Source organism: Hyperolius riggenbachi, chromosome 1 (assembly GCF_040937935.1).
Source record: "Hyperolius riggenbachi isolate aHypRig1 chromosome 1, aHypRig1.pri, whole genome shotgun sequence".
NCBI lineage: Eukaryota > Metazoa > Chordata > Amphibia > Anura > Hyperoliidae > Hyperolius > Hyperolius riggenbachi.
Genome location: NC_090646.1, coordinates 366,007,814 through 366,035,522, shown reverse-complemented (window position 1 = coordinate 366,035,522; position 27,709 = coordinate 366,007,814). Strand labels below are relative to the sequence as shown.

At 44.6% G+C, this 27,709-nt stretch overlaps 1 protein-coding gene across 4 annotated transcripts in view; it reads right to left on the bottom strand.

The window, feature by feature from the left end:
- The window catches only part of LOC137551098 (solute carrier family 49 member A3-like), a 214,069-nt gene that overhangs the window by 74,413 nt on the left and 111,947 nt on the right, over positions 1 to 27,709 (bottom strand). The window contains exon 1 of one of the 4 annotated variants that reach the window (XM_068271319.1): positions 27,178 to 27,214. The exons of the other annotated variants lie outside the window; for them this stretch is intronic. The gene's annotated coding sequence lies outside the window, so the exon portion shown is untranslated. Of the gene's footprint in view, positions 1 to 27,177; positions 27,215 to 27,709 lie in introns of those variants that run through there. 4 annotated transcript variants of the gene reach the window in all.

The window sequence follows — 27,709 nt, the reverse complement described above, 5'->3', positions numbered from 1 at the left end:
ATAGGTAATAAAAGAGCTGTTATGGATGGTTAAGCCTGGCTGGCAGAGACGTAACTAGAGGGCAGCAGCACATAAGATCGCAGAGCTGTGGGAGGCCCAAACCACTAACCTTCCCTTCCTCTGATAAAAGGGGTCTATACTACAAATCCAGTTTTTTTTTTTGGGGGGGGGGAGGGGGGCTACACTTGTTATGGGTGTGGAGTTCATGATGACCACATTTGTTTTATGACCCTTGTGATATTGACCGTGAAGGGTATCAAAGGGAAGCAAGGGAAGGGGTGTGAACATTGTCTGGGACTGGTAACCTGGTAAACTCCAGGATATCCAAATCCCAATACTAGTACGTAGTACTTTAATCAGGTCTGAGGCATATATAAAATAAAGGCGCCTGGAAAAAAGGGCACAGGGGATTGCCGCTAGTAGAATATCACTACAAATAGCGATATTCTACTGCTGGATTCCACAGTAAAATATCTGTATTGTTTACCAATCTTTTACTACGCACCAGAGCATCTCCAGAGTCCTGGCACCTTCCTATTATGTGGCCATTACGCCGCCGTGGCTGCCCCTACAGCACAGGACATTGTGACACTTACACTGAGTGTCTCGTATGTCCTGGGCTGCTGCCAGCTTCCCATAGGTGGTTTTGTGGCCCCGGCAATGTCGGCACAGCTCGCCCCTCCTGATTGGCTGCTTGAGTGCCATGGGTGATGCTGGGAGAGGAGAGGAGGAGGAAAAAAATAACAGCATGTGTATGTAGCTGCCATGGTGACACTTGGAGCAGCATGCATCCAAGCAAATAACTAATCTCTGCAAGAAATTGAATTCTAAGGTAAATGGAGACCAAAGTTAAGTATTGTCTCTAATGATACATTCCAAAATCTATTCTGTAGCAGCAGCCACCCAGCCACTGCTTACACATTGCCCCACATTTGATTTAAAGGAATACTAAAGGCTAAAAAAAATTGCCTGGGGCTTCTTCCAGCCCCCTGGACTTGTTCTGTGTCCACAGCATCCTGCTGGTTCCCTCTGGCCAGCAGTGGTGACCCCCAAAAAGCTGTAGATTGCTGCCAGTCAGCGGCTACTGTGCATGTGTGGCCCCAAGCTGTGCGCACCCTGATTGCACTTCCGCAGCCGAGAACATCCTGTGCTTGCGCAGTACACAGAAATTGCTACCGTGCATGTGATCGGGGTACATGCGGCTCTGTGTCACGCATGCGCAGTAGCTGCTTGCTGATGCTGTGGATAGAGAACAAGTCCTGGGGGGTTGAAGAAGCCCCGGGTAATTTAAAATATTTTTTTTTTAGCCTTAAGTATTCCTTTAAGGTAACATTTCTATGTCCATTCTATAGCAGGCCCCTGCTTTGCCATATTTTAAGTCTTAAAATTTCCATCCATTCTACAGCAGACCAATGCTATACCACATACGTTCTTCTTGGATTTTGCCAGAAGAACGAATATATGTGGGAAAGACTGCAGTGGCCTGCTGTACAGTCCTGGCCAAAAGTTTTTAGACTGTCAAAAATATTCGTTTTCACAAAGTTTGCTGCTAAACTGCTTTTAGATCTTTGTTTCAGTTGTTTATGTGATGTACTGAAATACAATTATAAGCACTTCATACGATTCAAAGGCTTTTATTGACAATTACATGAGATTTATGCAAAGAGTCAGTAGGGGAGATTTATCAAAGCATTACCAACAGTTTTTTCTTCTTAATCTGTTCTAACCAGCAGAGAGAACAGTTCTGCATGATAATAAGAACCTTCTTAAATTCTAGGTAATTGTGGCAGTTTAGTGTGACTTTCTAGAGCTGCACTACAGTTAAAAAAAGTGCAAGTCCATCCCTAAACTGACACAGATTAAGAAGTACTTAGTAGTAGTTCTACAATGTGCAGACTAGACATGATTTGTGAGGTGCTCCTCCCCCCTGCTGAATCCCTCCTCAGAGCCTGCTGCTATCAATACACCGGATGTATTGGTTACAACAGCAATTATTTTCACACACTGCACTGTCAGAGATCTTCCTAGCTCCTTCTATTATACAACAGTTGTGGAAGGAATCTGCACTATCTGATGATTTCTTATGATGCCTGAGACAGTTCTGCATGGATTTCTAAAAACCAACCAAGATTTTGTCTCAGACACTCTTGATAAATGTCCCCCAGTATTTGGCGTGTTGGCCCTTCTTTTTCATGACCTCTGCAATTCGACTGGGCATGCTCTCAATCAACATCTGTGCCAAATCCTGACTGATAGCAACCCATTCTTTCATAATCACTTCTTTGAGTTTCTCAGAATTAGTTGGTTTTTGTTTGTCCACCCGCCTCATGAGGAATGACCACAAGTTCTCAATGGGATTAAGATCTGGGGAGTTTCCAGGCCATGGAACTAAAATGTCAACGTTTTGGTCCCCGAGCCACTTAGTTATCACTTTTGCCTTATGACACGGTGCTCCATCATGCTGGAAAATGCATTGTTCTTCACCAAACTATTGTTGGAAGAAGTTGCTGTTGGAGGGTGTTTTGGTACCATTCTTTATTCATGGCTGTGTTTTTGGCAAAATTGTGAGTGAGCCCACTCCCTTGGATGAGAAGCAACCCCACACATGAATGGTCTCAGGATGCTTTACTGTTGGCATGACAGGACTGATGGTAGCGCTCACCTTTTCTTCTCCTGACAAGCCTTTTTCCAGATGCCCCAAACAATCGGAAAGGGGCTTCATCGGAGAATATGACTTTGCCCCAGTCCTCAGCAGTCCATTCACCATACTTTCTGCAGAAGATCAATCTGTCCCTGATGGTTCTTTGGGAGAGAAGTGGCTTCTTTGCTGCCCTTCTTGACACCAGGCCATCTTCCAAAAGTCTTCGCCTCACTGTGCATGCAGATGCGCTCACACCTGCCTGCTGCCATTCCTGAGCAACTTCTGCACTGGTTGCTCTCCGATCCCGCAGCTGAATTGTCTTTAGGAGATGATCCTGGCACCTGCTAGACTTTCTTGGATGCCCTGAAGCCTTCTTAACAAGAATTGAACCTCTTTCCTTGAAGTTCTTGATTATCCTATAAATTGTTGATTTAGGTGCAATCTTAGTAGCCACAATATCCTTGCCTGTGAAGCCCTTTTTATGCAACGCAATGATGGCTGCACGCGTTTTTTTGCTGGTCACCATGGTTAACAATGAAAGATCAATGATTTCAAGCATTACCCACCTTCTAACATGTCAAGTCTGCCATTCTAACCCAATCAGCCTGATATAATGATTTCCAGCCTTGTGCTCGTCAACATTTTCACCTGAATTAACAAGACGATTACTGAAATGATCTCAGTAGGTCCTTTGATGACAGCAATTAAATGCAGTGGAAAGGTTTTTTTGGGATTCAGTTAATTTTCATGGCAAAGAAGGACTATGCAATTCATCTGAACACTCTTCATAACATTCTGGAGTATATGCAAATTGCTATTATAAAAACGTAAGCACCAACTTTTCTAATTTCCAATATTTTTGACAGTCTCAACACTTTTGGCCAGGACTGTAGAATGGATGGAAATGTGTAGAAGAACTACTGAAATGTGGTAAAGCAGGGGCCTGCTGTAATATGGAAATCATAAATGCATGGGTTGTAAGATTCCTCCAGTTGAAAATAAAGATTGTTTATTACTTACCTGGGGCTACTTCCAGAATCCAGACCCTGAAGTCTTGTAGTTCTCTTGTCCTCCCAGTCCCGATCTTTGATCTGCTGTGCGACCCTTTAAACTGTGTGTACTGTGCATGTGTTGGCCTGGCGGCAGGGCAGCTTGATCACACTGCAAAGAGTGCTATGTACAGGCGGAGAACGCTCTCTGCCACGGGAGCGTGATCAGGTAGGTGTACCACCAGGCCAGCGCATGGGCAATAGTGCACGACTTAGCCAAGTTGCGCACTTTACTGGGCCATACATCAGTTCAAGGATGAGGACCAGGAGGTCAGCGGGCAAACTACAAGACTAAGAGGGTTGGAAGGCCCCAGGTGAGTAAAAGAACAATGTTTTATTTTCATGTGTTATTATAGAATTAGATCCTATGTTTGGGGGGGGGGGCACAGCATGAAAATAATGCAGAGAAACAGCCATTTTTCACCAACTCGCATAATAAATGCATTTTTCACCCCCCCCCCACACACACACACACCTTCCCCGTATACAATGTGGCAAATCACCCCACATATAAATTGCACCAATCTACTACCATAGCAAAGTCAGTAATCATCTCTCATCTCACATAATAGATGCATTTATCACCCCACATATAAATTGCACCCATCTACTACTATGCAAATGCAGTAATCATCTCACATAATAAATGCATTTATAACCCCTGTATACAATGTGGCAATTGCATACAATGTGGCAATCACCCCACATATACATTGCACCAAGCTACTACCATAGCAAATGCAGTAATCATCTCACATAATAAATCCATTTATCACCCCCATATTCAATGTGGCAATCACCCCCAGTATAGGTAACCAGGCATAGATGTTTCCAGTATATGCAGGCAGGAATAGGGATCCCCAATATAGGTAACCAGACATAGATGTTTTGGAGGCAGGAATAGGGGCTTCCAGTCTCCAAGTGTCAGCATGTGGGCTGTGGGGAAAGTAAGTGGGGAAAGTAAAAACAGGCCCCTGGAGTTCCGTGCAGTGCTACAGTGTATGCTGAGCAACACAAACATACTCACCCGGTGATTACCTCGATCAGTCTCCTTAGCCGTCTCCTCCTTCAGGTACACGTCCACCACGCTGCTCTCTGCCGCATCACTAAAGGGCGCACAAACTGCCCTATAAGAGAGAGGCGTGATGCTCCGCGGATTGAATCAATCCGCCGGTTGCATAGGTGGGACTATTTTGTCCCACGGAAGGAGAACGCAGGAACAATTTGTCCAGCAGTAGGAGTAAAATGCTGGGGAACCCCTGAGGGGTTCTCACGGAACCCAGGTTGAATAACACTGCCTTAGGCGCTGTTTTCCCTAGATACGCCTCTGAGTTTGTTACACTCAGACCTCTAGGTTCTTTGTCTGAGCACAACTGGGCATGGTTATGCATGCTCACGGGGAAAATAATATATATAACAGCACAAACCAAATTATATACAATTCTATGCAAAGCATGCACGCAGCACTGGTATGCTTAGCATAGTATTGCATATAATTTGGTTTGTGCTGCTCATCCCCTGACATATATTATTTTCCCCTGTGACCGTGCATAACCACGCTCACCTCTAGCACAGTTAAGCATATAAATGAGCGGAGCTCATAATTTTGGAATGGTTATCACTAGAACGCTAATAAAAACTAGTGTTTGTGCATGGTCAGAGTAGGACTCAGCAGATTGGGGACACTTTGGCGCAGTTGGTGAGCTTAAGTATGTTAAAGTGTGAACAAGAGCCCCTGTCACTGTTTTCCTGTTGTGTGCTGCAGCCCCTTTGTATGTATGCATGTGTGTGTGTGTGTGTGTGTGTGTGTATGTATGTATATATATATATATATATATATATATATATATATATATATATATATATATATATATATATATATATAAATATACACACAGACACACTTTTCTTGGCTATATCTGGCACCATTTTATACCCCCCCCCCCCCCCCCCCCAAAAAAAAAAAAAAAACCTCGGCTATATCCAGCAGCCTTTTATAGCCAAAAGAAAATCTCCAACTATAGCCCTTTAATAGCAATAATAAAAAAAAATCTCAGCTATATCAGGCACCCTTTTTTCCAGGTGCTCTTTTCAAATGAATGCTGTAAAGCCCTGTGGAGAAGGGAAATAATCATGACCCTGTCAGAACACTAGTTTCCCTGTGTTTGATAAACATTGCAATGAACAAAACCTTGCAATGTACTTCTGTCAGACATACTTTTTCGCTAACACAACAGTTTTCAACCAAAATAGTATGCATATTATTCATGTTTAGTATATATTTTCCCTCTTACAGTATATATGTAGTACATCTGCAGTATGCAACAACAAAAAAGTGCCATTATGCACATAATACCACTAGAGGGCAGTGCAAACTGCTCAGAAAGAATCTCAGAAACTAAACTTACTGTTTTGATCTTACAGGATACAATTTGCTACACTAGAACTGTTCACTTGATAATCACAGTGGTAAATCAGTAAGGGCTGCAGAAGCTGCGACCACACTGGGCCCTTCTCCAGCCACTGCATTGGCACTATAGTGGTAAATACCATCTCTATGTGTAATCTGACTAGTCATAATCATTAACAAACAATTCTGTATCCTCTGCTTACACCTCTCTCACATGGTGGAGGCGTTTGGAAAGCAGGTTTTTACTGCAGAAATGCAGTTATTACACATGCAGTTATTATACATACTGGACAGGGGGCAGTGTCAAATTTGCTCTGTCTCTATGCCTCTGAATAAATCGATCATCTCTGTTAGATTTGTGGTATATTGATCATTTTTAACCTGGTCTTCCACCCTGCAGCAGTAAGTAGTAGACAAGGCAAGACCACCACCGCTGCTAGCTGAGCACTGCCTAAAGCCTGGTACACACATCCAATTCTTATTGGCCAATGACTGGACAATATTACTGATGGTGGCCATACATGGTACAATCTAAAAAAAAAATTCGATTAGAGATCAAATATAACGTTTTTCCCAATATGTACGATCAGATTTTTATTGAAAAAAATTGGAAAAATTGTTCATTTTTCTTGATCGAAAAAAAAAGATTATTTTTGACTTTCATTCAATTTGATCATTTTGTTTGAATAAACTGAAAAATAAAGTTTTTATTGTACCGTGTATGGGCACCATTAGAATGAGTTTTGAATACTATGCACAGATTGTGTAGGTAAGCTGTCAGACATTGACCAATAAAAAGTGGATGAAGTCTATACACCTCATCAGTTGCGATGTGTTGCAAATTATGCCATTGTTAAAACACAGAACTTTCAGTGTGTTGCTAGAATCACATAGACATGCACAATGCTAGAGTAGGTTCACACTTGGTCCATAAACGTACCTGTGGCTCAGTTTTTCAGCCCGGATTAAAATTGGAGCCACGGATACCAATGTTAAAAATAGAAGCCCTCTTCACCCAACCAAAAAACGGATCCGTCTGTGTTTAGGGAGATCCATTTTCAAAACCTGAATGGACGGTCCGGATTTGCAACATTTTCACGGACCCCGGATACATGGAGGGGTAGTGAAAATAAATAGCAAAACGGATCCCCCTCTACACAAGCAGCATTTGACACAGAATTTGATTCGTTTTCTGTGTCCCAGGGGAGGGAGGCCGCCATGCTGGAGGGGGTAGCAGGCAGGAAGGGGGCATCGGGGCAGCGGCGGGGAGGGGGTCAGCCCTCCCCCCCCCCCACCTGGGTCCCCCCTTCCCCGCTCTCCCTCCAACTAGTTTCATTAATTTTAATCATTTAAATCAATATGATAAAATGTACAAGCCAAGCGGCGAGTGGGGAACTTACTTCCTTCCTTGCGTCCCACCGCTCGCCGTCACTTCCAGCAATGCCACCCTCTGTAGTTTATTATAGTGATTTAAATGATTACAATTAATAGAACTAGCTGGAGGGAGAGCGGGGAAGGGGGGATCCAGGTGATGGGACGGGAGGGGGGGGGGGGGAGTCCCCGGCGCTGCCCCCCTTCCTGCCTGCTACCCCCTACAGCTTGGCGCGACTAACACCGGTCCACACTTCACCAAACAAAAACTGTAAGCGAAAATAGACAATAAGAGCTGTTTTATACTACATTTTCCAATTGCATGCAACTCACAAAATGCAAGGACATCGAAAAATGAGGAAAATTTCAGGAAACCTTCTATACTAGTGCAATGAGATCGTCACGTGGTTTTGCTTGACCGCAAATGTTGTACATGCTGCATTTTTTTCAGCATCCAGGGAAAAAGAAAAATCACAAAAAGCAATAGCAGACAAATGACAACAAAGAAATTGTGTTGTGTTTAGGATTTGCAGTATAAAAGAGCCCTAGTGGATACTTTAAGGCCTTTTTCACATCGCATTCCGCTCGCGTGTCCGTCCTCAGTGTGGGGGGTTTCCAATTCCCGGCGCTTGGGTTGGCGATTCGTTTTTATGGTTAGCGGTTTCCGACGTGTTTTTCCCGAGAGTTTTGGTAATTCACTCCCTGACACAAGTCAGGAAGTGAACTCTTTGATCCAGAAAAGAATAAATACCTTGTATTTATTCTTAAAATTCCGAACGCAAATCGCTCCACAAAAAGGTTTTGTGAACGATTGCGTTTTTTGTATACCTTCCATTGAGGCGAAATCGCCTCAAAAATGGCTCAAGCACCGCTTTACAAAGCGGAACGCAAACGAGCAGCTATCTCATACAGAATCATTGTGTAAGCGCTTTCAGGCCGTTAAAAAACACATTATTGCAACATGAAGGAATGCACTTTCCATAGCGGTCAGGTTCTTGTTATAGCACTTTGGCTTGCTGACCAGAGTGAAAGCAGGAGAAAGTCCTGCCCACTAGCTGTAAACAAAACAATGACCAGTACAGACCTCTTTCACATGGAAGGTTGAAAGTGGTGAATTCACCACCTTATCAGCTGCTTCTGTGCACCAGCCAGGTGCTTGTTAGCATTCAGCATGGGCAGTGGAGAGACGGCCACCGAACTGATTCAGGCCTGGTGCACACCAAGCGTGGTAGAGTTTTCAAAACCGCTGCCGCCTGTGAAAACGCTTGGCTAATTGGCTAATGTATCTTAATGGGATGGTGCACACCAGCGGTTTGAGGTTTTTAGCAAACTGCAAACGTGGCTCCTGCTGCATTTTTGCGGTTTGCAGATGCATTTCTGCCTCAGGCAGGGGTCACACTTGTCTTTCAGTTTCTACACTTCTCAGAAAACTGAAAGACAAATGTGACCTCTACCGTACAACAGCTAATGTAATTTATAGAGAAAACTGACAAATTGCGCAAGATGTCAGTTTTTTTTCTGCATGCGAAATCTGCATGAAAGTGTGACCTAGCTTATTGATTAACATGAGTTCTCAGTTGAAGTCAGTTTTTCTGTGCAGAAAACGCGTACGAAAGCCGGTAAGTGTGACCCCTGCCTCAATGTAAAGTATAGGAAAAGCTTAAACCACTCTGAAAAACGTTAGATCAAAGCGGTTTTCCAGGCGTTTTTGTTACAGAAGCTGTTCACTAACAGCTTTACTGTAACAATATATGAAATCTGCTACACAAAAACGCTCCAAAAAACACTAGGCATGTTTAGAAAACCTCTCTAAACACGCCTAGAATCGCTCTGAAAATGTGCTTCAAAAACCTCTAGCGTTTTGCGGATTTGCTAGAGGTTTTTGGTGTGCACTGGGCCTCTCACCTGAGCACAGCAATGCTCCTATGCAGGATGATTTTATTTTTTGATTGGGGCAGTTTTAGGCTGCATACAATCTGCATTACATTTGTATGCACGGGGGCAGGGGCGGACTGGCCTGGGGGGAAGGGGGGCAATCTCCCCCTGGGCCGCCTCCTGTCTCCTGTATCAGGGCTGCTCAGAGCCACGTTTTACATCTATGTTGGTCCCGCAGTCAGCGGCCCTTTAAACTGCGGGACCTTCTTGCTCCCTGTTGTGGCTGCTGTTGTGACTGGCTGCTAGGCAGCAGAGGTCCCTCCCCCCTGCCTGCAGACACAGCCAGTCAGTGAGAAGAGCAAAGGCGCATCGAGCGCGTCATTTGAAATGGCATAGGGGCTGCTGTCTCAGTCCTGCCTGATGTCTGCACTGCAGCTTTCCTGCAGTGTGTGGAGTGCCAAACGTTCCCTTGCTTGGAAGTAGGAAGGGACAGGGACACTGGCCGTGCAGACTTGAGCTCCGTGCAGACTTCAGCTCCGGACACTCTTCCTGGTAAGCTGACACTTCCCCTCCTCCCCATTTGTCTCCTGTGCTTTCATCAGACCAGCCCTCCCTGTGCTCACACAGCTTCCCCCTCCCTGTATCTCTGTCTCTCTTCTATGTGTGTAACCCTTTCACTGCTGGTGCCCTGTAAGGCCCGGTTCACACTTGCGGTTGTTTGCCAAACGGACCGGATGACCTGACCGGATCCGGACCGGAACCGTACGGTTCTGATCCGGATCCGATCCGGATCCGGTCAGGTTGCATCAGGTGTCCATCAGGATGCGATCCGGATCCGTTTGGCAAAAAAACGTTAAAAACAAAAAAAAAGTTAGGGGTCTGGGAGGTCAGCAGAAGGGGGACCTGTGGAATCAGGCCCTCTGCTGTTTAGCACTCACCTCCACCTGCGACATGCTGCCAACATCTCCGGATCCGGATCCAGCTGTGCTGCTCCACTCCAAAATGCTTGCCCATGTGTCCCCATCCAATATCGCCGCAACAATCCCCATAGGAAGTGGGGTAGAACATCCGGATTTCTCAGCCTGTGTGTTGTGCGCTCTCCGGTTCCCATTGGTTTGTATTGGCCGGATGGTGCAGTCCGGCTCCGCCCCGGATACGGCTGCCGGAGGAGCCGGATGAAAAAATAGCGCATGTTGGAACGGAGGCCGGAGTCCGGCCCGGATCCGGTCCGGCTCCGGTTCGGCAGAACGGACGCATGTGAACGGACGCATAGGCTTTCATTGCTATGCCGTGCGTCCGTTCCGTCCGTTCTGCAAGCGGTGCGGCTCCGGCACGGCGATTCCGGAGGGCCACCGCAAGTGTGAACCGGGCCTTAGCCAATTTAGCTTGTTACAGCAATGGAAGTTTGTTTAAAAGTAAACTTGAAATAAGTAAAAAAAAAAAAAAATTCACTAACCTGGGGCTTCTGCCAGCCCCCTGCAGCCATACTGAACGATCCTCTGGTCCAGCGCCGCAGCTCAGTTTCATAATCGCAACTCAACGGCCACTGCATCTGCGTCGCCATGGCTGCACGCAACCTTGTTCACCTTCGCCAAACCGGGAGCATCCTGCGCAGATGCAATATGATGTTTTCTCTACATGAATGAGAATGCGTGCGACTAGGACTGTGCAGTGGCTATTGATTTGCAAGTCGGCGAGAAGGAAAGGTAGCCACTGCAGGGAACTGGGGGATCGTTCCAGGACAGCGTGGGCACCTGGCAGAAGCCCCAGGTAATTGAAACTTGTTTTTTGTTTTTGGGGGGGGGGGGGGTTAAGTTATTTCAGTCTTCCTTAAAGTGTACCAGAGACATTTTAAAACAAAAGTTTTATACATACCTGGTGCTTCCTCCAGCCCCCTCCACACCAATCGTTCCCATGCCGCCATCCTCAGCCTTCTGCAGCTCTGCTACCGTAACTTCCTCCAGTAGTGGCCAGTCTGCGCAAAAGAAGTGCACCATCTAAGTCTCTCTCCGGCAGCCGCAGACTGGCCGCGACTAGAGGGAGTTACGGGACCCGGTGCCGGCGATAGAGAAGCTGAGGACGGTGGTGTGGGAGCGATCCGAGCGGATGCGGCTGGAGGAAGCCCCATGTATGTATAAAACTTTTATTTTAAAACGTCTCTGGTTTCCTTTAAGTAAGCCTAATGTGGTCAGTGTAATTTACCTAGGGCTTCTACTAGCCCGCTGTAGTTCTTCTGGTCCCTCTCTGATATCCATTCAGCAGCTGTTCCCTCCAAAAGCTGCATGTGCCTCCTCATTTGCGCTCCCAAAGCTGGGAGCATTCTGCATTTGCACAGTTTGTAAAAATTGCTACTGCGCATGTGCCAAATATTTCCAAATATGGGAGCGCGATCGGGGAGGCATGTGGCCGCGCATGTGTAATAGCCAGTAGCTGACTTAGTCTGGCAGCTTTCAGAGAGGCACAACTGCTGAATGGATCAGACTGGAAGCATACATTTGAAATCGGCGCGGGAGACTTGGGCGCAGGATACAGCGGTATATGGCTGAGCCTGCTTCTGCACAAGTCCCGGCCGTATTAATTACTATTCCCCCTCCAGGCCGCCATGGATGGTGGGGAATGATATAATTCGGCTTCCAGCGATTGCTGGAGGCAGAATTATTGTGTTTTTAAGCAACTTCGGCTCCGTCTTCTGACGGCACCAACGTTACTCACTGAGCGCCACTATAGACTGATTCCCATTACTGTCTATGGCGACGCCGGCTGCGCCCCAAATCTAGCAGCACTGAAAAGCACTGCTCTGGACTGGAATGTCAGCAAGGGGACTGAAGGACTGCAGGGGGCTAGAAGAAGCCCCAGGTAAGTTACACTAGGCACCTTAGATTCACTTACGATATACATTTAAAGGGAACCTTAACCGAAGAAAAAAAAAAGTTTAACTTACCTGGAGCTTCTACCAGCCCCCTGCAGCCACCCTGTGCCTGCCCTGTCACTGAACAATCATCTGGTTCCTAGCAGTGCCCCTCTTCCGGCCAGGCGTCTCTACGGCCACTGCACAGCCCTGGCCACGCTTCCTTCCTTGTAGAGATTTGGAGTGGCTGGATAGTGTACTGGTTAAGGGTCCTGCCTTTGACATAGAAGACCAGGGTTTGAATCCTGGCTAGTAAGGAGTTCAAGGCAAGACTCCCTAACACTGCAGGATGGCCTCCTGAGCACATCCCAGTGCCCGCAGCTCTTGAGCGCATTGAGTCTGACAGGAGAAAAGCAATATACAAATGTTTTGATTACTATTATACATTTCCCGTCGTTGCATGATCAGGAGGTGCACGGACTGGGGCCGCACATCCAGAAGAAAAAAAACGCTGCCGGGGCCTGGAGGATCGGTATGTCCCGGTGCGGGCACAGGGTGGCTGCAGTGGGCTGGTAGAAGCACTAGAAGTCACTTTTTTTTTTTTTGTCTAGGATTTAGGTTTACTTTAAAGTAAATCTAACACCAATGCAACACAAGAATTGATACTTCCCTGTGGCTTCCTTTAGCCCCCTGTAGTCCATGGGCTCCTTAGATGTGTGTCTGGTACTGTCCATTCTCCCACTGTTAGCCTCAGTAGTTTCAGACTACAGGGGCTAAGCCAGATGTTGGCTACTGCACATGTGCGGCCATGTGCCTCCACAATTACGCTTCTGTAGTGTGGAACATTCAGCGCATAAGCAGTAGCAATTTTTACAAACTGCGCAATTGCAGTGTTGAGGGATCTCTCACCCTCTCCAGAGGACTTGGGCTGAGCTGCCTCTGTGCTCCATGGCCACCCCCCTTAAGAGTAGTACTCACATGCCCCCGATCCAGTGGCAAATCTCTCTGCTCATGCTGGGAGTAACAATGGTGACTGGGGGGACACAGTAGTCACAGGGGTTGACACAGGAGCCACAGTGGAAAGCACAGGTGACACAGGGACAAAAGAGATACAGGGGAAACAAGTGCTACAGCGGGACAAGAGGCACAGGGGAAACAAAGATGGCACAGGAGACAAAAAAGACATAGTCAGGGACATGAGGTGACACAGAGGGGGACAAAAAAGATGGGTAACCAAGGGGGCATGAGGTGACGGGGACAAAAGAGATGCAAGGGAACAGAGGTGACGCGGGGAAAAAAAGGAAAAGGGGGACAGGAGAGCAGAGGTAACACAGGGGGACAAAAGAGACACGGGAAACAGGTGACACAGAGGGGGCCAAAAGAGGCACAGAAATGACACTGTTCTGACTTAAGAACTGATTCAGGTTAAGATTGAACCTGCATTCCCTATCCAGTTAATCAGTGACTACCTGTATTTCACTAGCCACTTTATTATGTATGTCTTCCTAGTACTGAGTTTGACCTTTTTTGCCATCAGAACTGTCCTAATTCTTCGTTGTGTCGTGACATTCCTCGGACATTTTTGGTCCATATTGACATCATATCATCATGCTGTTGGCCCCGCCCACATCATTTCATGGCCACGCCCCCAGGGCCTATGGGTTGTGTTTTCCCCCAGGCCAAAAGTTCCCAGTCCTCCCCTGCATGGGGGGAGGCACATTGCTAGGATCTTCGAAGAACTGAGGAGCAGGGATGGGCTTCCGAGTAATTCCGAGTAGCAAGCACTCGGAACTGAAATGGTAATGAGTTGCTGATTACTCAGCTAGCTGTGATTGCGGGTGACAGGGGGTTATATTACCAAGAAGTCTACACAATAGTCTACACAATAGTCTGCGGTCCATTCCACATCATAGGCGTACAGTGAGCCGCATTTAACGACTCACTACAGCGCTTCCTCCTTCCGGCTTGAGCAGTGGCTCAATCTTCCCAGGCAGGAACTCTGCTTCCACTAAGTACTGTATTTCTTGGACTAGAAGACTCATCTTATAGTCCAAACGTAGGGAGTTGTCAGGGACTCCCTGCACTGTGCCCATGCAGAGGAGGACATAAGGAGACAAATGGAGGGCATAGAAGAGGACACAAAAGGGGCATAAAGGACACAGGAAGACACAAGGAGGCATGCAGTACAAAGGGGGCATAATCCACAAGGTTCCCCTTCACCATGGATGCACCAGGTGTAGAATATTATATATATATATATATATATATATATATATATATATACACACAGTGGTTTGCAAAAGTATTCGGCCCCCTTGAAGTTTTCCACATTTTGTCACATTACTGCCACAAACAGGAATCAATTTTATTGGAATTCCACATAAAAGACCAATACAAAGTGGTGTACACGTGAGAAGTGGAACGAAAATCATACATGATTCCAAACATTTTTTACAAATAAATAACTGCAAAGTGGTGTGTGCGTAATTATTCGGCCCCCTTTGATCTGAGTGCAGTCAGTTGCCTATAGACATTGCCTGATGAGTGCTAATGACTAAATAGAGTGCACCTGTGTGTAATCTAATGTCAGTACAAATACAGCTGCTCTGTGAGGGCCTCAGAGTTTGTCTAAGAGAATATTGGGAGCAACAACACCGTGAAGTCCAAAGAACACACAAGACAGGTCAGGGATCAAGTTATTGAGAGATTTAAAGCAGGCTTATGCTACAAAAAGATTTTCAAAGCCTTGAACATCCCACGGAGCACTGTTCAAGCGATCATTGAGAAATGGAAGGAGTATGGCACAACTGTACACCTACCAAGACAAGGCCATCCACCTAAACTCACAGGCCAAACAAGGAGAGCGCTGATCAGAAATGCAGTCAAGAGGCCCATGGTGACTCTGGACGAGCTGCAGAGATCTACAGCTCAGGTGGGAGACTGTCCATAGGACAACTATTAGTCATGCACTGTACAAAGTTGGCCTTCATGGAAGAATGGCAAGAAGAAAGGCATTGTTAACAGAAAGCATAAGAAGTCCCGTTTGCAGTTTGCCACAAGCCATGTGGGGGACACAGCAACCATGTGGAAGAAGGTGCTCTGGTCAGATGAGACCACAATGGAACTTTTTGGCCAAAATGCAAAACGCTATGTGTGGCGGAAAACTAACACTGCACATCACTACTGTCAATCAAATCCACTTTGTCCGCAGTGTATTGCGCCTGCGCAGTACACTGCAGACAACGTGGACTTGATTGACAGCGACGCTCGCGCAGGCGCAGTAGAGGAGGTCGGCCTCTGCATCCACGTGGACCCCTGGCCGGCGGCTGCTAGCGGAGCAGCATGCGTGGGATACATCGGCTGCAAGGGGCTGGAGGAAACCCCGAGTAAGTATATCATGGAGCTGCATATTATGCCTGATAACTCCTTTAAGGGTTAATAGCAAAGCACCTATAAATGTTAGAGCCACCAAAGTTGCTAGGTATATGTAGGAAAATAGTGGAAACAATGGAAAAAAAAGTTTTAAGACTTAGTGGTTTTTCAGAAAATTTCAGTTAAAGTGGCACCAGGTAAATTGGAATTTTGTGTGAAGCACAGTGCACAGAAAGCAGCGGAAATATCAGGCCATGTAAGCGGGACACCTCTGTGGTGCAATCAGTGGTGGTGCAAATATGCAACACGTCAGTGTTTTAACTACTTAACATCCATCTCACACCAGGGGGTGTGAGCGGAGCGGCAGCCCCAGGACCGCCTAACACCGATCACAGTGCAGTCATGGGGGCTTGTTTTGCTGGGGATCACGCTGGAATGACGGAGCTCCCCTCTGTCATCAATCTCACCGCGCTGATCGCTGCAAGGGACTGTTAGATGGCAAAACCACCGTCTATTTACACCGTACAGCGCTGCCATCTACGGCATCGCTGTACTGGGGACAGTCGTGTGACACAGCTGTCCCCCTGGAACGCAGGAGAGCAATCAGCTCTCATTGGCTGAAGCCTACGACAGCCGATCGCTGTCATAGGCTTGCTGCCATAGGCTGGCAGAGGGAGGGAGGGAGGGCTGGGGAAATATATAATAAAAAAGGACTTATTTAAAAAAAAAAAATCATAAAAATATTTATTAAAAATTAAACAAACATCCTTGGAGCAATCACAGCCCACCAACAGAAAGCTCTGTTGGTGTGCAGAAAAGGGGGGGGATTCACTTGTGCGGCGAGTTGTACGGCCCTGCAGCAAGCCCTTAAAGCTGCAATGGCCTAATTTGTGAAAAATAGCCTGGTCACGTGTGTGTGTGTGTGTGGGGGGGGGGGGGGGAGGGTGCCGAGGTAAAGCCTGTGGTCCTTAACCAGTTTCGCCTTTTGGGCATTGCTGATACGTCCAAAAGGCTGTTTCTGTGCTGCTGCGTGCTGCTGCGTGCTCCCATGCTGCCGCCGCCGCCCGTCGTTAGCCCGGAGATCAATGAATGGGAACACAGGAATGGGAAATCATTAATTGATCTAAGTCCCCATTAGAAAGACCAACGGATTTTTTCAGAAGCCGCGAACCTTCTAAAGAAAAAAAGAAAATTTCCCATCCTTCCTTCAGTTCCTGCAAATGAGAGCGCTTGCTTACAGGACTAAAAAAAATTTTTTTTGACAGTAATAGTAAAAATAATAAAACTACATCTACATACATTTTTTTTTTAAATAAATACAATTTATTACATTTAAAATTACCAGTTTACCCCCCACACTCCAAAATACCCAAATACATTTTTTAATAAAAAAAAAATTACAATAAAGAAAAAAAACAACAACATAAATAGTTACCTAAGGGTCTGCACTTTATTAATATGCATGTGAAGAGGGTATATTACTATTGTTTTTTAAATTATAAGCTTGTAAATAGTGATGGACGCAAAACTGTAAAAATGCACGTTTATTTTCAAATAAAATATTGGCACCATACATTGTGATAGGGATATAATTTAAATTGTGTAATAACCGGGACAAATGGGCAAATAAAATATGTGGATTTTAATCATGGTAGTATGTTTTATTTTAAAGCCATAATGGCCAAAAACTGAGAAAGATTTTTTTTCCAATTTTTTCTTAATATCACCATTAAAATGCATTTAGAAAAAAATAATTCTTAGCGAAATGTACCACCCAAGAAATGCCTAATTGGTGGTGTAGATCAATTCATTGTGATCAGTAGTGATAAAGTTATTGGCGAATGAATTGGAGGTAAAAAATTGTTTGGATGCAGAAGGTGAAAAATGACTGAAGGCTGAAGTGGTTAAACAGCTAAATAAATGAGCATACCGTTTTTATAACCCCATTCAAAAGGTATAATGTATAGGGTGCCACTCTATAAAATGCTAAAAGCCACAAAATGTATCAGTCACCCTGAGTGAAAATGTCAAAAGGGGAATGACATGAAGATAATTTTTATTGGGTGGGGGGCAGAATGGACTCAAGACAACTATTTGGTTGGACTTGTACAGTAAGTAAATAAGTACTATTTACTTACTGTACATGAACTCCTAGGAATGACAGTTCTCTGTGTTGGTAGTAGAACACACCTAGTTAAGGCAAAATGTGACCTTGCAGTAGTAGTACAGAGTCTACCTAGCTAGTTGTACACTGTGCACTGAAGGAATGCTATAGCTGACAGTTCTTATCTCGGAATAAGATGCAGTACAGATAGATAGAAACAAACAAGCTGGACTCTGGAGGACTACAAGTACCTTGATGTAAATTTGTATTAAATAAATCCTTCAGCTAACAGTTTTCTCAGTAGCTGGCAATACAGTTTAGCAACAAGCTTGTGTAAGTCACTTCTACCCAGGGCTGGGCCGAGGCATAGGCTGGAGAGGCTCCAGCCTCAGGGCGCAGTGTAGGAGGGGGAGCACAATTCATTCAGCTGTCCTCCCTAATCGTGTTTGAAACAGAAAGAAATAATAAAAGGGGATACATAGCAGTGACTACAAGCCAGATAACTAGATATTAAGGTGTTGGGGAGGTTGTGGGCCCTGTGGCTTCTCTTTGTCTAATAGCAATCAGTGTGTGACGGCTGGGGTGGGAGGGATGGAGGGGCGCACTTTGGTGTCTCAGCCTTGGGTGCTGGAGGACCTTTTCCCGCCTCTGCTTCTACCTAACCACTTAATCACACAATAAATCCTACAAAAAAACAGTTCTGCACACAATACACCCCTTTCTCTCCTTGAAGCATACACTTCTCCCTGTTTGTCTCTCTGCTATCTCACAGACAGTGCAAGATAGAGTGAACAAAGCCTCCCTCTGACTTTATATCTTCCTGTGTTTGGATCTCTCCTCATTGTCTGCAGCACCTTGCTGTGGATCCTGGGAGCAAATGATTCATTTAGCAGATGCCCACATAGCGAATCACTGGGCCTTTCTCATAGGAAACTTCAGTAAGCAAGAAAGGCTTGAAGTGCTGCGAGATTGAACTTACAAACCTTGCATGCTCATTCTAGAGGGACACACATACACACGTTGTATACACACAAACTATAGAGACGCATGCATAAACATACACAAACTGTACAGCAGTGCAGACACAGAGAGCCAGATTTATCAACGCATTACCGACAGTTTTTTCTTCTTAAACAGTTCTAACCAGTTCTAACAGTCCCCCTGACTGTTCTGATGATAATAAGAAACTTCTTAAATCCTGCGTAATAGCAGCAGTTTAGCGTGAATTTCTAGAACTGCACTACAGTTAAAGGAGTTATCAGGCAATAATTAATAAAATAAGCGCTACTTACCTGGAGCTTCCTCCAGCCCCAAGCTCCCAGCATGTCCCTCGCCGCAGCTCTGCACGCAGCCGTTTGCTGCAGCTCCCTCCTGGTCCCTTGGCGTTAACGTCAGGCTCCGTGAGCGGCGCTGTCAATCAAATCGCCGCCACGTGTACCGGAGTGGACTGCGCAGGCGTAGATCTGCTCACGCAGGCGCAGTACAGGCTGACCTGGAGGTCGGCCTGACGTCATCGCCGGGGACCGGGAGAGAGCTGCGTCGAACAGCACGTGCAGAGCTGCGGTGAGGGACATGCTGGGAGTTTGGGGCTGGAGGAAGCCCCGGGTAAGTAGCGCTTATTTTATTAATTTTTGCCTGATAACTCCTTTAAAGAGAAACTGAAGTAAGAGGTATACGGAGGCTGCCATATTTACTTCCTTTTAATCAATACCAGTTGCCTGGCAGCCCTGCTGGTCTATTTCTCTGCAGTAGTATCTGAATAACACCAGAAACAAGCATGCAGCTAGTCTTGTCAGATCTGACTTTAAAGTCTGAAACACCTGATCTGCTGCATGCTTGTTCAGGGGCTATGGCTAATAGTATTAGAGGCAGAGGATCAGCAGGGCTGTCAGGCAACTGGTATTGATTAAAAGGAAATAAATATGGCAGCCTCCGTATACCTCTTACTTCAGTTCCCCTTTAAGTGCAAATCCATCCCTAAACTGCCGCAGAAGAAGTGCTTAGGCCTCGTTTAGGCCTCTATGCCCTTCTACCATTCTTGCGTGTCGCAAACTATACGTGCTGCCGAATTGTGCACGGCATATAGTCTGAACGAATAGCAGTTCTACAGACAGTGCAGGCTAGCCATGATTTGTGAAGGGCTCCTCCCCCCGCTGCATTCCTCACTCAGAGCCTGCCAGTATCAATACAGCAGCAAATGTATTGGATACCTCAGCAACAGCAATTTCCCTGACACACTGCACTGTCTGAGAGACCTTTCTAACTCCTACAATTTTAGAACAGTTTTAGAAGGAAACTGCACTATCTAGTTATTTCTTAAGATGCCTGAGACAGTTCTGCATGGATTTCTATAAACCTACCAATATTTTGTCTTGGACACTCTTGATAAATGTCCCCCATATACACACATGCAGTACACACCCATGTGGGCAGCACGGTGACATAGTGGTTAGCGCTCTCACCTTGCAGTGCTGGGTCCCCGGTTCGAATCCCAGCCAGGTCAACATCTATAAGGAGTTTGTATGTTCTCCCTGTGTCTGCATTGATTTCCTCCAGGCACTCTGGTTTCCTCCCAACATCCCACAAACATACAGATAAGTAAATTGGCCTTAGACTATGATACATGCACTACATGATACATACATAGACATATGACTATGGCAGGGACTAGATTGTGAGCTCCTCTGAGGGACATTTAGTGACAAGACAATATATACTCTGTACAGTGCTGCATAATATGTCAGTGCTATATAAATACTTAAATACCTAAATACATTTTTTTTATTAAAACTAGGTACACAGGTATGCCAAATGTTACCCGCCAGGGTTTGGGAATTGGTCTCTTGGGTGACAGTTCGAGCTGAGGTTTGTATAGACACAATGCATTCTGTTGCTATGGAGGAGGGTCGATAAAGTGGCACATGATGGAGCAGGTGGGGAGAGGGAAAAAACAATGCCCTTGGCCAAGTTGACCACTGAGGCATCAAGAGGGATCAGGAGCTGCTGTACACATGCCCAATTCCAAGCTGCATTACACTTGCATGCTGCCGGAATCATTAACCTCTCACTGATAGTCTCCACATACTGTACCTGTGTCATGGCGTAAACAGCCTGTATTTTTTTTTTTTTTAAAAGCACACTGTAGGACAGTACATTTGGTATGAGTGAAATCCCACAACTTTTAATTTAGAAACCTTTCAGCAGCCTTCCTTATGTTGCAGTTCAGTCACATGCTAGAACTATAAATATGTTGTAATTTGGGACATGCTTCATTTCACGAGCATGTAAATTATGTGGTCTATCTTTTTCTTGTTACTGCATGTAAAGTCTCTCATGATATGAAATTCAGGTGTCATACTCATCATAAATTAGACTTTTATGTTAGAAAGCAATATTCAAAGTTTTGAAAGCAGGAATACTTTTTCATTTAAAAATTAATATAATTTTTTACTTTTCTTTGTTTCGCTTCCTTCGGGACATTTCATACTTAAAGTGACTCCGAGCACCTCTCATGGGTATGCCCTTAAGCCAGACGACTTTCCACAAAGTTGTGCTATGACCCCACTGGAGGAGCCTCTTGCAATAGCCATGCGCGTCACTTCCTCTTCCAGCTTCATTCAGTGATGCACTTCTCTAACAGAGAAGACAGGGGTGACCCGGATGTTATAACATAGCCAAAATGGCAGCCGTGATTTTTAAATTGAAATCGAACGAAAACTATTTGGTGTAGAATGGCGATTCATGCATGAAATGAAAGAGGAGAGCACAAGCTACAGAACGGTATGCATCTTTAAGTACTTTGCAGTACTGGTCGGAGTCTCTTTAAGTACTCTTCAGCTTCTTTGCACTGCAGAAATCTATTGTTATTTCGTTTTTTCCCTTGTACTGTATGAACCGATTTTTAAACCATAGTAACGTACTGAATGGATCCGATCGAACTTTTTCTAACTCTCTCCTGAAGGACTAGGGAGAGCAGGCAAGCCTCATGCCATTTAGCTTAGCAAAGGACAACATTTATATCTTCAAGGGAATGTCCAGGCACCAATAAAAAAGACATTTTTATTTACTTACCTGGGGCTTCCTCCAGCCCCTTGCAGCAGCTCCGCTCCCAGCCGACAGCCCGGGGTCCCCGCCGTTGCAGAGGCCGACCTCACTCGCATGTGGTGTGGAGTGTACTGCGCAGGCACAGTAGCTCATTGTCAAATGTCTTTTGTTTTGTTTTTTTGTGCCTGCCTGGATATTTAACAGTCAGTTTCATGCATATCTTCTTATGCTAAATACAGATGTTCACTTACTGTCGCATAAGCAATTGTTAGTGAGCATTTCAGCTGACAGCTTAGGAATGATGACTGTACAGATACAATGCTCTACTATCTGACAAGTGGCCTTTTCTGTGCAGAAGGCAGGGTGAGGAAGAGTGGGAGGTTAAGGTTAGTTGCCCACAGGGGTGTTAAGGGTTAGGGTCTATTTCCACTACATGCAGATTCTGGATGCAGAAAACTGACTCCAATGAATGCCTATGGGAAATCTGCATCAGAAAAACGCGTTTAGTGGAAACAGACACCTAGACATTCATTGGAGTCAGTTTTTCTGCATCCAGAATCTGCGTGTAGTGGAAACAGACCCTTAGGCATCACAACGGGGCTGAGCGGGGGGGGGGGGGGGGGGGGGGGGGGCGGGAGGTGAAGTGTTCAGCACCAACAGGGGAAGGTTCTGCGTGAGGGTAATAATAATAATAATAATTGCAGTATTTGTATAGCGCCATTCTCCTGTCAGACTCAAAGCGCTTGCGAGGCAGCCACTAGAGCGCACTCAGTAGGCAGTAGCAGTGTTAAGGAGACTTGCCCAAGAAACTCTTACTGAATAGGTGCTGGCTTATTGAACAGGCAGAGCCGAGATTTGAACCCAGGTCTCCTGTGTCAGAGGCCTTAACCATTACACTCCCCAGGGTAGGGAGAAGTTAGGTCATAGTAAAACATCAGTAAGTAGTAGAATATAAGTACATTTACAGATACTTTAACACCAAAATCCTGCACCATTTTCACAACGGGCCTTTTTCAAACGTATGTGGACAGAGAACTATGCAATACAGCTCTACCATTATCGTGGTTAGTCCATCATCCACAATTATTCCAAACATATATTTTCAGTGTCATATAACCTCAGTATGTATGCAGCTAATGACTCACTTGTGTGGATGAGACTACGCTGATTAGCTGTTTGTTACAATTCTTGTTAGTATAACAGGAAGTCACTGGAGTTACTAGAGGTTAGTTATTGTTTCCAAGGGGTTTTGTAGGTACTTTTTCCTTATCTGAAGCATGTCTCGTAAACCCTTACTACAGAGAGCACAAATTCTATCTCCTTCAGACATGAGTATACAGGGACTGAAAATAACTTTTGTATGTAGGCTGGTTCCTATTGGGAGATCCGAAGCCAGCCTTTCAGGCAATTGATAATTCAGTTTCCTGTTTTTTGATCGATTGGTCAGAACTGTGACTGAACACCTGTGTTGATGGCCTTTTTGACTAATCTCGTCTTCAAAGATATGACGGAAAATTGTACCGTGTGTACCCAGCTTTACAGGCCCTTGTTTGTGTGTGCTGATAAGTGTAGGACAGCCTTGTGATGTTGCTGCAATCTCCTTTCCAGCAGCTGCCTCATCTCTGCAGAAGGTGATTGAGGGTTCCTCAGCACCTTGGGTTCTTTATGGTACTGAGGCCCTAAAAGTGCCCATACATCACTCGATTTTGCGAGTAGATCAACGGTGTTGCAACATGCCCAACTGATTTTTTTTTTCTTAACTTTTTGCGAAAAAAAATCGGTCAAAAGAATGGCTCGAGGATGCTGGAAAATCTTTGTTGCAAGGGAGCAATCAGGTGCACAGTGGTAACATCGTTTGATTTCACGGTGACCAAAGGACCCTCGGCCAGTGTCCCCTGAAGTGTATCCGTGTCCTCTCATGTTTGTGTGCAGTGTATAAAGACATCTCTTCACCGGCATGACTCCTGGCCTCTAGTGTTCAGCGTCATAGCGAGCGACTGTACCATGTGAAACCAGGCGCATATAGTGTTGTCGTACATGCGCCTGTGTCATGTGGTACAGGTGCTTGCTGGGATGCCTAACACCAAAGAGATTTCAATGCACGGGCACATTAACATGGGGGAACGACGACGACACCATCGCGTTTGTCACAATATCACACTCCATTACTGCTGCGCATCCGATCGACCATGTTGATTTCGATCTGTCAGAATCCATAAAATTATAGCATCAGATGGTCAATCGGGCTGCAAAATCGATAGATGTATAGCCATTGTAAGAGATTTTGTGGAAGATGGGACAAGGATCCCCGAGGAAATTTTGCTGGGGTGTGTGTGGGAGGATTATGGGCGTAATGATACAGAGCTCACTCCAGGTCATCAGCTATGTGGCTATTTTTCATATCCCCCAACTAAACCTATAAGTAAGGGAATATACCAAGCTTAAAAAATTCCCATATGCAGAATTTTTTTTATGTTACGGAATCATGTTCGCTACTGTGGCTCAAGGCTGTTTACTCTTTGTGGCAGTCTTAAGTCTGAGCACACAGTCAAATGATAGTGAATTGGAGTTTAGGACCACTGTAAATAGCTAAAGTACAGATAATTCAGTGGAAAGTTCATTCTTTGCTGTAAATAATTAAGGAGGCTTCAGCAGCAGGTAATACCTGCATTTGGGAGCTTTATGCAATGTTCTAGAGACCCTGGTAATTAAAGCATAGTTGGACTTTACATTCATAATCCTGTTACCTGAAATAGCATCATGTACTATACTGGTGGTGTAGGGGGACCAAAAGAACAAAAAAGAGGAGGCAGCTCTTAACAGTCTGGGCAAAATTTGGAACCCCGTACAGGTTCTAAAGCAAACCTGTAAAAAAGAAAAATAGATACCAAATCAGAGGGGAACATCTGGATGCTCCAGAGGCTTCCGGTGTCCTCTTTGTGGCTGTGCTCCATGCATGTACGAGCGTGGCCATACTACACATACGTGTACAGATGCGCTTGTACACAGATGGGAGCTGCTTGTACACAGATGGGAGCTTGGCCATAAGAACATATCCAACAAGCTTTTATATTCGGAGGGACCCTGCAGGTGAACGTTGGGGGTCACGGATGATTCGAGAAGCTTCTATCTACTGTGGTAAGAGAGTCAGTGTCTCTTTCTCTCTCTCTCTCTATATATATATATATATATATAACGTATATATTTTCTTTGTTTTGTATTACACGTTTCTTTCATTTTTATCTGGTTACTTGCTGTGTAGATTTTCTGTTACTATTTTCATTGTTATCATTGTCTTTAAGGAAGTGGTGGAAATATTACGAGGGGCGGAGAGAAAAATAGAAACACAACGTTTCATAGTGGAGGAACTAAAACTTCTGTCAGGTGGTTCTTTCTTTCTTGGGCCTCATTAAAGACAATTCTGCGTCACTGAATGTTTTGACTGGGAACCTCAGAAGGGAAATCTCCACAGTGGGAATCCAGACAGCAGTAAAATCTGACAGTGTTTTTCTTTAACTATACCTTAAACTCAAATAAAACCTTACTTTCTAATGTTCAAATGTTCCAGAGCCTAACCCATATTGCTAGAGGAAGAAATGTGAAATCTACTTGCTTTCTTTGAGATGGGAGCAGTATTTGGATTAGATTCTAGTAAGAGAATATATTAATATAAAGTATTATACTGTGTAAAATGTAAATAAAAACAGAATGTTGTAATTTACCACCTATTTGAAAACGGTCTACAATTAAATTAAAATCGTACAAAGACATATCCAGTGATGATACTGAGAAATTGCATTGTTTAATGAACATATATGTACTGTATATGCTCATTTTGATGCAAATAACAGTTGCATAAAAGTGGAACAGATGCAGCAAAAGATAGTAAAACTTCAGGTGCAAAAGATCAGTAAAATAATTATGTATAAGAAAAGATCTCAGAGAGGCAAAGTCTTTCGGCATTGAAGCTGAAAATGAGGAATTCATATTATTGTTGATTTATATAGCGCCATATTCTGTGGCGCTGTACAAAGTAACAAAAATGAACATGGGGTACATAACAAAACAGTCAGTGGTATACACCAAATAAACCACTGATACCAAATTCAGAATTGGTAATAACAGTGACAAATGTAGCATTATGAATAAAATGTAAGATACAAAATGAATACATTCTAAGACACAAAAGGATGATAGAGCCCTGCCCTTGCAAGCCTACAATCTGAAGGAATTGGGGGAACAAGAGATGAGGTAGTATGCAGCATTCATACAGGCAGTGTGTTTGTGGCCAGAGGTGAAAGGGGGAATGGAATGGCCTAAGGTAGAGTGTCTGTTTGTAGGAAAAAGTGAGTTTTGAGGGAGCATTTAAACATTTCAAAGGTTGGAGATTGATGGATGTGTAGCAGAAGGGCATTCTAGATGAGGGGTGCAGCATGTGAGAAATCTTGCATACGTGAATGCGAGAAGGTGATTCTAGAAGAGGACAAAAGAAGGTTGTGTGCAGATCTGAGATTGCAGTTGGGTTGGTATCTGAATTTGAGATTGTGGAGAGCTTTGTAGGTTAGGGTTAAGAGTTTGAATGTTAAATGGATCCTCTCGCTTATTGGCAGCCAATGAAGAGCTTGATAGAGAGGAGCCACAGAGGAAGAGTGATAAGAGAGATTAATAAAATGAGCATGTGAATGGCATTTAAGTAATATTTTGTCAGAACTGAAATATACCAGTTGCTGTCAGTTATATATCAGCAGCTGTCAGTTACAACTGAATGTGCAAGGTATTGTCCATGTTTTCCTATGGCTCAAGTGGCTGATATTACAGTTTAACAGTGTGCTGACCAGGAAGCTGTTATGGGGTAATGGCCATTTTTAAAATGGAGGATGGAGAATTCCATTGATCACCGTGGACAAATGGGATGCAGGAGAGGAGAAAGAGATTGAGGAGTAGACTACACAGTAGGTAAGTATAACCTGTGTATGGTTATTTTGACTTTTTATTTTCAGTTCAGGTTCTCTTTAAGTAGTTTTGTCCCACTTCTTAAAATGAGGGATAGGTTGAAATGAGGCATGCACCTTTCTATGAAACAGTGCACAAGCAATTTGTGCAACAATTTAAAAATAACATATATATATTCTTTGCAAATCGACACCAAGGGATGCATATGCATTATGACACTGCTGTTGAATTGCGCGCCAGTTAATGCTGATGGTGGAAATATAAGTAATATAACACTGATATTTAACTTACCTATCGACTTACCTAAAGCCAACACTAATCCTTCTTCCTAATGCCTAACACTAACTCCCACATATCACTACCCCCAATCTCTTTCACCCAAAACACAAAATATAGTAGTCGATTGGCTAGTATAACCTGAAACCGTTAGTAATAGCCCATCGGCTAATAGTACACCGAAACCGTTAACCCAAACTACTAGTTGGCTAGCAGATTGTGCACCCAACTCACCTGCTTGGTGGTGCCATATACAGTAATTAACATTGAGGTACTGTACAGAGCGCCTGGTGTAGCTGGTGCCCAATTCACTTGATTCGCCCAGGGATATGCAATGTATAGAAGAGAAAGATTTAGACGATCCAGGGAAATTTCTGTATGAAAGGGACAAAGCAGAAAGCGAATTACATTTAAATTAGTATGACGATCAGTACTTGCGATACACCATGGCATGGTGCCCACCCATTTCCTTAAAGCCATCCAATAAGATGACTACTGTAACATACGTGGCTGATAATATCCAAGGTAAACAAAGAAGACAATGCAAAAGCATTGCATTGCAAGCATCACATAACTGCATAACAGTGTCCATAAATAATGGGCGTTTCCCTTAAAAACATTCCACTGACCACGGCAGAATGATCACCGAGTGGCCAAATTATACATCCAAGGAGTCATGACAGACCCTTAATTATGACCTTCACAGGCTATTTTTCTTTCTTCAGCATGCTAGTGAAACATTCTGAAAATGGCCACCTACATAGAT